We start from the raw sequence: 7,863 nt of genomic DNA, 5'->3' as shown, positions 1-7,863 counted from the left end.
TTTGGTGTGTCACTGAGTCTTCATTTTGTCTTTTGCTTTGTAAAATTATTATGGGTATTTTTTTATGGATGTGTTGGTGTTTTCTGGTACTAGGACCCAGTGTTTGGAGTTTTGTCTGATTTTGTCCAAGTATCCCTCTGTTCACTGTCATGTGCACAACTGTAGCTTCCCTCCACCAGTGTGTGAATGTGAGAGTGAATGAATAATGGAATTGTAAAGCGCTTTGGGTGCCTTGAAAAGTGCTATATAAATCCAATCCATTATTATTATTATTATTATTATTATTATGTCCTCCCACATTGTGTATTCCTGTGCCCAGTGTTTTGTGGGATTTTTTTATGATAGTTTATCTGGTAGTCTTTTCCTGCTGAATTATGTTGAATTTCCAACAATAAAACGTTGTTTTTTTTTTTGCTCCTGTTCTGCATCCTTAGTTCTGCATGTGGATCCGCAACCAGCCCACTATAAAGCACAACATGGAGCAAATTTGATAAATGTTGGTAGAGTATGGAACGAATAGTCAGAGCTTCCTACCTAATACTACATGAAATATTGCACTGCAGTATTTTTGAAATCCCTCAAACCCTTTTAAAGATGTGTTAATAATGCTTTAATGCTGTATTGCTGTATCTACATTTGAAATTATGTATTGATTCCTCATTGCTCTGTTATAAAGGCTTAGCACAGCAAACATGATTTAGCTATAAGAAGTATTAACCACGGAAGCTCATCTGTCTGTGTTTTTTGTTGTTTCATGAATCTAAACATATATTTTGCTCTTGACATGTTAATTTGACAGTTCAAACAGATCTCCAAGTACAGATGAAGCTGCAACTCTATTATGTTTAAAGATCAACATATTTGAAAATACTCAGTGTAATTAGTTAAATAATAGTAAACTCAGGAATGTTTTCACACAGGGCTGTTTTGCTCTCTGATGACTTTGCCACACCTTATCTTACTGACGTCTGCTGCCATCTCTAATTATGTCTTAATAAAAGCATGTTGAAATGCAGACAATAAAGTTATCGGGTGTTCATTGATTCAGGTCACCTTATGTGTCACAGTCACACACACCCATCTTATGTACGTCCTGTTCTTTCCTCCTGGTTGCGTCAAGTAACTCACCTTTTGACAATCCTGTGATCAGCCTGCCATTTAGAAGAAGGAAGATCTTCATTTGATGCCACATCAGTAAGCTGGAAACTGCTGGCTTTGTTGGTAGGGCTGGGGATCGTCACTGATTTCTAGAATCGATTTGATTCCGATTCACAAGGTCCCGATTCAATTCAATCCACAATTTCGATTCGATTCGATTTGAATTGGGGAAATTTTGCCTCAGGCAGTCAGAAATATTATAATTCTGATCATTTATCAGTTCTGACACTTGTGAGACTTCATCAGAGGTGTGAGCATCACAGCAGATCCCTTTGTGTCAGTGTAACTGAGGATAAAACATAGAAAAACATGAAAGAGTTTTTCCTGGCCTGGCTTTTTATAGCCAATAACCTTAAAAATATTCTGCAGTAGAACAAAAACGAAAGAAAAAAAAACATGAATCAACATCTGAACATTACTCGATGCAGCTGAAGTGAAGCAGAGTAAAGCTACAGAGTTTTTATTAGAGGCACAGCTAAGCGTTTTGCAATTGGTCATAATTTTAAAAAGTTTACATTTCTTTGGTATTGAACAGTAGAAATGAGGCTCTTGTCGGAAATCGTTAAATAAACAGCATAAGCGAGTAATACAGGAAATAGAGATTTTTAGATAGGAAACTGTTCTTAAAATACACTGAGCGAGGGAGAGAGAGCTTTGCAGGAAGTGTGATTTTATCGTGGCGGAAGCAAAACAACAAAAGTAAGAGGGAATGCATGACGATGTTTATGTGAAGCAAAATGTGACGCTTAGTTTTGATCTTCTTTTGCTGCTGGTTCAGTGCATTTTGGTTGGAGAGGGATGAAACCTGCAGCTTCAGAATCTAGCGCAAAGCGCGGACCTGACCTGCATCAGAATCAGTAAGGTGTCGGCTTTCAGCCCCGACGGCGTGTCCTTGTACGTGCCATCGGGTGAGAAAGTCGACATCTCATTGATTTGTATTTACATCTTTTTCCGTTTACCTGCTCTCATTTACTGTTTTAGCTGTTTGGTGTTTGTTAAAATAGTTTTGTGAGGTTTAACCTGAGATTCTGGCGTTTCCGGCAAAATACATTTATATTTAAAAATCGATTCAGGATTTTAATAAATTGATATGCTTTAGTTAAGCTAAAATCGATTTTGATCAGAAAATCGATTATTGAAACCCACCCCTAATTGTTGGCTCCTCTTACCTGATGTTTTATGGTGTTTTGCTTTTGCTTCTACCTCATCTGTATATTCTCATGTGCTATGAAAAACATAATATGAAAAAACTCATATTAGAATTAGAATAAAATGGTAAGTCATTAGAAGATGCCTTTGCTGCACTCACCTCAAGAACCTATAATTAACAACCTGACAAAACTAAAACTAGAATTTATTCAAATGTTTACTAAGAAAACACAATTTCATGTGCAAAGGCTGCATTTAAAAAACTTTGACCATGAAAATAACTATGAAGTTAGGTCTTCTCATGTCCTCTTCCAGAACCTCTGAACAGACATACAAGTTACTCGTCAGCTTAAATTAAAGTAACTCATACAATTTTTTTTACAACAATTTGGAATACAGGAATTAAACTTCTGTTACCCATGGAGATTTTGTATTAGAGTTTTCGTTTTAGAGAGGATTGTGAGTTCCCAAGGAAATATAATACATTAGCATTCAGGCTTATCTTATGGTTTCTATTTTCAATTTGAATAAATACTACATGAAATATTGCACTGAAGTATTTTTGAAATCCCTCAAACCCTTTTAAAGATGTGTTAATAATGCTTTAATGCTGTATCGCTGTATCTACATTTGAAATTATGCATTGATTCCTCATTACTCTGTTCTAAAGGCTTAGCATAGCAAACATGATTTAGCTATAAGAAGTATTAACCACGGAAGCTCATCTGTCTGTGTTTTTTGTTGTTTTATAAATAAATATAGTTTGCTCTTGACATGTTTATTTGACAGTTCAAACAGATCTCCAAGTACAGATGAAGCTGCAACTCTATTATGTTTAAAGATCAACATATTTGAAATTACTCAGTGTAATTAGTTAAATAATAGTAAACTCAGGAATGTTTTCACACAGGGCTGTTTTGCTCTCTGATGACTTTGCCACACCTTATCTTACTGACGTCTGCTGCCATCTCTAATTATGTCTTAATAAAAGCATGTTGAAATGCAGACAATAAAGTTATTCTGGTGTTCATTGATTCAGGTCACCTTATGTGTCACAGGCACACACACCCATCTTATGTACGTCCTGTCCTTTCCTCCTGGTTGCGTAAAGTAACTCACCTTTTTACAATCCTGTGATCAGCCTGCTATTTAGAAGAAGGAAGATCTTCACTTGATGCCACATCAGTAAGCTGGAAACTGCTGGCTTTGTTGGTAGGGCTGGGGATCGTCACTGATTTCTAGAATCGATTTGATTCCGATTCACAAGGTCCCGATTCAATTCAATCCACAATTTCGATTCGATTCGATTTGAATTGGGGAAATTTTGCCTCAGGCAGTCAGAAATATTATAATTCTGATCATTTATCAGTTCTGACACTTGTGAGACTTCATCAGAGGTGTGAGCATCACAGCAGATCCCTTTGTGTCAGTGTAACTGACGATAAAACACAGAAAAACATGAAAGAGTTTTTCCTGGCCTGGCTTTTTATAGCCAATAACCTTAAAAATATTCTGCAGTAGAACAAAAACGAAAGAAAAAAAAACATGAATCAACATCTGAACATTACTCGATGCAGCTGAAGTGAAGCAGAGCAAAGTTACAGAGGTTTTATTAGAGGCACAGCTAAGCATTTTGCAATTGGTCATAATTTTAAAAAGTTTACATTTCTTCGGTATTGAACAGTAGAAATGAGGCTCTTGTCGGAAATCGTTAAATAAACAACATAAGCAAGTAATACAGGAAATGGAGATTTTTAGATGGGAAACAGTTCTTAAAATACACTGAGAGAGGGAGAGAGAGCTTTGCAGGAAGTGTGATTTTATCGTGGTGGAAGCAAAACAACAAAAGTAAGAGGGAATTCATGACGATGTTTATGTGAAGCGAAATGTGAAGCTTAGTTTTGATCTTCTTTTGCTGCTGGTTCAGTGCATTTTGGTTGGAGAGGGATGAAACCTGCAGCTTCAGAATCTAGCGCAAAGCGCGGTCCTGACCTGCATCAGAATCAGTAAGGTGTCGGCTTTCAGCCCCAATGGCGTGTCCTTGTACTTGCTATCGGGTGAGAAAGCCGACATCTCATTGATTTGTGTTTATGTCTTTTTCCGTTTACCTGCTCTCATTTACTGTTTTAGCTGTTTGGTGTTTGTTAAAATAGTTTTGTGAGGTTTAACCTGAGATTCTGGCGTTTCCGGCAAAATACATTTATATTTAAAAATCGATTCAGGATTTTAATGAATCGATATGCTTTAGTTAAGCTAAAATCGATTTTGATCGGAAAATCGATTATTGAAACCCACCCCTAATTGTTGGCTCCTCTTACCTGATGTTTTGTGGTGTTTTGCTTTTGCTTCTACCTCATCTGTATATTCTCATGTGCTATGAAAAACATAATGCGAAAAAACTCATATTAGAATTAGAACAACATGGTAAGTCATTAGAAGATGCCTTGCAGGACCTTAAATTGTAGTAGTCCGTGCCTGCAGCAGACAGAAGTGGAGTGAACCAGTTCTTGTGCCTTAGTCCATTGATCTTCAGTGATGTTAGTACCCAGTTCTTCACTCCAAACGTTTCTCAAGTGGTCCAATGTAGTTGTACTGTCTATTTGCAAAAGTTGGTTGTAGATCCTAGAAATAGCTCCTTTCTTTAGCGGGTTCATTAGGAACAGATCATCTGAAACTAGCTTTTGTGGTTCATTGGGAAAGGATGGAAACGTTTATTTAATAAAATGACGTATTTGTAAATACTTGAAAAAATCTTTGTTTTCTATGGAAAATTTTTGCTGGAGTTGTTGAAACGCAGGAAAAAGATTATTAATAAACAGATCCTTGATTGTGTGTATCCCTTTGGAAGTCCATAGCTGGAATGTTGATCCTGAGAGCAATGTGTATGCTTGATTATGAATTAATGGTGTAAAGATTGAACGTTGACGGCAATGAAAATGGCCAAAAATAGGCCCAAACTCTTTGTAAAACTCTGCAGGAAAACCATCTGTACCTGGAGTTTTATTGTTTGGGAGATGCTGTAAATCTTCATGAACTCAGACATTAAAAAAGATGAATCCAGAGCCACTATTTGTTTGCCATTTAGTTTTGGTAGATTTATATTGTTGAGAAATTATTCAATGGCAGCATCAGATGGATTAATATATAATGTGTATAAAGCTTCATAAAACTCTTTAACACATCTATTTATTTGTTGTGGATCATGACTAATGTTCCAAGCTGAATTCTTTATTGAATAAAGAGTTGTTGTTTTCTTTGTATAGTTTTAACTAGTTTGCAAGGAATTTCCCAGATTTGTTGCCCTGTTCAAAGTTTTTCAAATGCAGCCTTTGCACATGAAATTGTGTTTTCTTAGTAATTATTTAATTTTACTCCAGTTTTAGTTTTCTCAGGTTGTTAATTATATGTATGTGAGGGTAGCAAAGGCAGCTTCTAATGACTTACTTGCTATTTACTTATTTATTACTTTCCTATTATTTCTTATAAGAACAGTAAGATATTATCCTCCCCCCAGCATTTCATAATACAGATGGACAGTGACCCAAAACACAGCCAAAGCAACCAAGAGGTTTATTAAAGCAAAAAGGTGGAATATTGTTGAATGGCCAATTCAGTCACCTGAAAACCAATTGAACATGCATTTAATTTATTGAAGACTACACTTCGAACAGAAAAGTCCAAAAACAAACAGCAAGTGAAAGCAGCTGCAGTAAAGGACTAGCAGAGCTTTAAAAAGGATGAAACCCAGCATCTGGTGATGTCCGTCAGTTCAAGATTTCAGGTTGTCATTACCAGTAAAGGTTTTTCAACCAAGTATTAGAAATAGACATTTTATTTTTAGTTATTTAACTACTTAATTTGTCTAATTACTTTTGAGGCCCTGAAATGAAGGGATTGTGTTAAAAAATGCTTTAGTTCCCCACATTTTTATGCAGTCTTGGATTACCAACAGACTGGTAATCTGTTGGGGTTTTTTTTTTACCTTCTTCAGGCCAGTTAGCCTTCACTCCATGTACTTTAAATCTCACTGCACAGATGTCATTCATCTTTGCAGATGCCTTCGCACAACCTACCTCCTCCCCATCTCCGCCTCTCATTACTCAGGCTCCATTCAAGCCTCGATCTTCATCTCCATCACCAATTTATAGTCTCTGGGGGGTCCTGCCCTAATCCCTATCCCTGCTGGGATTCCGTTCTGCTGTGATGGGCCAACTGGGTCTAATCACCAAATACCTCAAATTGTATTCTGTACATCAACAAATCATGTTCAATTCCAGACCGCAGTTCTTTACCAGCTCTTTCTGTTTAAAATGTCCAGATTTGGGCACAATTGTGCCCTGCCCTGGTCCAGTTGCTACCCTCCCAGACAATGGGTACGATAAAAGATGGTGGTCTTTATTGTGTCCTCTAAGAGTTTCAGGTGAACCTGAATAAACTGTCTCACCATTGTTTCCGAGTCCTCTTCTGCCTTCTCTGGGATGCCTGTCAATACTGCAGGCCTGGAGCTCGATAACAGTTTCTTTGAGGTTTTAAAATTTTCTTGTGAGAGTTGGGTCATTCCCTTTGTGAGTAATGTCACTAACTGTAGGTCTTGAGTTTTTGTCAGCAAGTGTTTTCACCTGCTGCAAACAGTACTCCATAGACTCTCGCAGAGTTTGAAACTCTATGTGAAGGAATTCCATTTAATAGGTTTGCAGAGCAAAACACAAACTGTTTGTGTGCAGTAAGTCACAGAGTGTGTCTACTACTGTAGCTAAAGGTACAGCTGCTGTAGGGAGAATGGAGAGAAAAGAACAAAAGATAACTTCACTCACAGATGGAGAAAGTTGTAGGAAAGATAGGGCAAGACAGGAAGAAGAGAGGTTAGATTTAAAGGTAAGGTGCTCATGGTCAGAGTTAGGTTACATCAAGTGGAGCAGAGATAAATTTGAATTTAAACTGATGGTACTTAGAATCATTCATTGAATTCCACCATCATACCAACTTTATACTAACTAGCATAAAGATAGTAAAAACTTTCCCCTATAAAGTCAGTGTAGGAGATGGTAATCAGCCAAAGCAAAACAAAACAGTTTGTGGAATATTGGGTTAGATTTGGTTGAATTGAGTTGTATAAATAAATCCACAAAGAGCACTAAATCAGAGCAGCAGTAGCACAGGTCAGAAATTCTAGACTTGTTATTCTTTCATTACAACTAATCTTAGGGTTTCCCCACCTCCTGATTGTACTTATCTCTGTTTAGATGTGGATGCACAGTAAAAAAAAAACAACAACTTTGTGTTCCCATGTATTAATATTATTATATTAATATAGCAAGAGGTTCAGTTAGCTTTGCACAAAAATGGCTGGTGGAAATGTCCTTCAAATAGCTACTTTTTACTTTCTTACGTTCTTTACTTTTACTTGAGTAAAGAAGTTGAATCAGAACGTCAAATTCAGAACTCAAAGCCAGCCATCCATCTGAGTAACACCACCTCAGCTGCTGACCTCCTCCCTCCCTCGGAGTGTCCATTTTGGTTTCTGTAATGCTTTAATTAACAAATGATTGCATGGCA

The sequence above is a fragment of the Neolamprologus brichardi genome, chromosome 4, assembly GCF_056152115.1.
Source record: "Neolamprologus brichardi isolate AB-2024 chromosome 4, ASM5615211v1, whole genome shotgun sequence".
Classification (NCBI taxonomy): Eukaryota; Metazoa; Chordata; class Actinopteri; order Cichliformes; family Cichlidae; genus Neolamprologus; species Neolamprologus brichardi.
The sequence above is the reverse complement of the archived record's forward strand: the minus strand, read 5'-3'. Positions refer to the sequence as shown.